The sequence below is a fragment of the Olea europaea genome, unplaced genomic scaffold (genome assembly GCF_002742605.1).
Source record: "Olea europaea var. sylvestris unplaced genomic scaffold, O_europaea_v1 scaffold727, whole genome shotgun sequence".
Lineage (NCBI taxonomy): Eukaryota > Viridiplantae > Streptophyta > Magnoliopsida > Lamiales > Oleaceae > Olea > Olea europaea.
Window position 1 is genome coordinate 39,386 of NW_019265672.1, and position 3,255 is coordinate 42,640.

General features: G+C 30.3%; 1 long non-coding RNA gene across 1 annotated transcript; it reads left to right on the top strand.

Annotated features, from left to right (window-relative positions):
- Positions 1-680: 680 nt before the first annotated feature.
- On the top strand, positions 681-2,964 carry LOC111390927. Its single transcript, XR_002702031.1, has 2 exons — positions 681-858; positions 2,690-2,964. It is a non-coding gene; the product is annotated as an uncharacterized LOC111390927 (long non-coding RNA).
- The last annotated feature ends 291 nt before the right edge of the window (positions 2,965-3,255 follow it).

Genomic DNA, 3,255 nt, shown 5'->3' on the forward strand with positions numbered 1-3,255 from the left:
AATGATCAAATTTTCCAAGAATTGGTGATACGAAAAGTTGAGAATATCATTTATTAGTCTTTGAGATGTTATTTAGAACTTGGTTACAACTGTTTAATGATGGGTTTTACAATGGGGTCATTTGGTATTTAAGAATGTGTGGTCTATCTCAAAGGTTTAGCTAGTAAATGTCAGATTTACCTGGTTCGTTAAGATTGCTTGTGAAGTTAAAGGGAGCTCAACATAGAAAAAGCCATATAAGATGCAAGATATGAAAGAATGAAATTGTGTTTGGTTAAAGGTTGTTGGAGAATTCATTCATTACGTGTGCTTCATAGCTTCATGTACATTGAATTCTATTTGATTGAATTTCGAGGACAAAATTCTTTTAAGGAGGTAAGATTGTTACAATCCAAATTTTACTAGTCAAATATCAAAAGCAAAATTGTCAAAGTTAAAGTCAAAAAGGGATTAAAATGAAATAAATTATTTTAATTGGGATTTAATTTATTATGACAAAAATTTTGAAGGTTTCAGTTAGACAAAATAAAAATGTTGGGATCTATTTATATATTTTAGGAAGTTGAGGATTTAATTTACATTCTACTAAAGAAGAGGGGGACTTTCCTTGCAATATGGAGTAGGTGGACCTTTATATTACAACCTTTGACCCATTTTACAATTGAAAACACACACAAACACATACTTGAGCCGGCGAAGAGGGAGAGAAACCAAGAAGAATCAAGAAAGAGATAGAGAAAAGGAAAAAGAGAAGAAGAAATGAAGAAAGAAAAGGAAGAAGAAGAAGAAGAAGGAAGAGGAAGAAAAAATTATGGCAATACCAACATGGTCCTTAAAGTTCTTCCTTAATTTCTTCAGGTAGGTAAAAGATGTATTTATGGGAAATAATTCTTGAATTTATGGTTTGTAAACAATTACTAATGTTTAAAGTTGGACAAGAATCTAAGATTATGAATATGTATCTGAGGTTATAACTAAATTATGGCAAAGGAATTATGTAATTGTCAATTAGTGTTGAAGAAAGTGGAATTTGAGATGGGTTTGTGAAAGAAATATATTTTCTTTGAAATTCTTGAGACTATGATGTTAAACACTTAAATTAAGGATTTGATGTTGAAATTCTCCATTTTTCCTAAAGAAATTTTCGGGTTATGTAATGAAGGTGCTATTTTCGAAATCTTCATAGAAAAGTGTTATTTCTGTCCATATTTTGGTGACAGTTTTCAATATATAGAATTTGGTGTCATAATGCAATATTGTGGAACTTTAGTGCCGTTTTTGTCAAACATTTGATTTTCAGATTTTAAAGGTTTGAATGAAGTTATATGACAAATGTTGAAACCTATGTATTGGACTAAGTTATATATAGGGGTTGTGTATATACAAGCTAAGTTATACCGTTTTTGAATAACCCTAGAATTTTTACTTAGATTTTAGAGTAAAGATAGTTTGGAAAAATGATAGTTATCACGAAATATTCACTTGGAAGAATGGTTTTATGGAACAAAATGTAAATTTAATTGGTTCAATTATGGTTATTAGTTTTGCTAGATTGGAAGATGGGATAATTATTTTCATGATTAGAATAAAGGTTATTGTGATGAATTAGCTATTAGAAAATGGACTAGAAAGTTGAATTAGCTTGAAGTGGGGAAAATTATTCAAGTATCGAGAAATCAAGTTTTAGATTCGATCATCAATATTTAAAACTACTTAGCAGGATAGTGGTTAAATTAGTTATTTTATATTGTCTTTCAGGTGGTGACAAAGAGATGGGAAAAAACTTGTTGACCATCATAACCAGTAGCTTGTTTAGAGTGAGTGGATAAACTTATTTTTCAGAAATTAGTATTTATTATTATTTCATACAATTGATTTTGACAGCATGATTTTTAGAATAAAGTGAATTTATAATCAGATATTTTTAAAGTTAAATTCAGTTCAATTAAATCATTTGATTAGCATGTTATATGAATTTAAATGTTTTAGTATAGCTAAAGTTATTTCTAAAAACCACCAGAAAGTATCTAGGTGATTTTACCCTTGTCTGCACTAGTGTGAATGTGTTTCCACAGTGTATGACTAGTTATGGTGATTTTACCCGTTCTGCACTATTGTAAATGTGTTTCCATAGTATATGATCAGATTATCAGAGGTCCTTGGGACCCACTCTCGTACACACATAGGCTTTGGGCTGTGTACTAGGGTGATTAGCCTTTGGGGTAGCTCTGCGTATGTATGACCAGAATTTCAGAATTGAATAGCTTTGCCATGTATATCGGTAGTAATCGATACATGAGTAAGGTTGTTTCGGGGTATCTTTTTGGTGTGATTTTTCAGTATTTTACAGCTTATCAGATTTTAGACTACGGAATGTAGCTTATTCAGTTTTTAGAGTAATGATTTCAGCTTATAGTATTGTGACAGGATATTTTCACTTATATTTATTGATATTGGATTATTTATATTTATTATACCTTACAGTTGCTTATCTAGAATTAAGAAAAAAAAATTTTATGATGTAACCATGGTTAGTTTTAAAAGTGTTATTAAATTTCAGAATTTTCAAAGTTTTAATAGAGCGAGAATTTTTAGAAAATATGCATAAATGGATAAGATATACTCATTTGCAAATTATCCATTCACTGAGCTATAATCTCATATATTTTGTAATCCCATTTCCTTTCAGATAGTAGCTGAATTGAGCAGCGAAGAGTCTGTTGATCTGCCAAATTGAACCACGCATTATCATTAGTTGTATAACTTTTTTTTTATATAGTTCATTTATAGGAATATATGCATCTCTTGTCGAAAAGCATATTCATATTACGGTTTCGCTGCAATTTTGTAAATGCTGTACAATTTGGAGTCTTTTAGCTTGTTAAGAAGTATAGATTTCATTCATGTGTGCTTTATTTTCTAAGGTTTATATTTGAAGGGGCCGGTGAAGCCTATTTTAAATTACATGTTCGAAAAATTTTATTTTATTTCAGATGGTTTTAGTCCACATTTTAGAGAGAACTCTGTCAAAGTTATTATAAAAACATGTTACAAGTCAAACTAAGTCAAAGTTGCCTTGGTGGTGGATTTGACATTTAGCTAGTATCTAACATTGGCGCACGACACGTGTCGGATCTACTAGGATGATTCGGATGAGTCCTGTCGATCTAAATGGTCGTTTTGATAGAGTGTCCTCAATTCAATCTCTGAAAGAAAAACAGATTGATTTCTTTAACATCATGTTTACTACCAAAT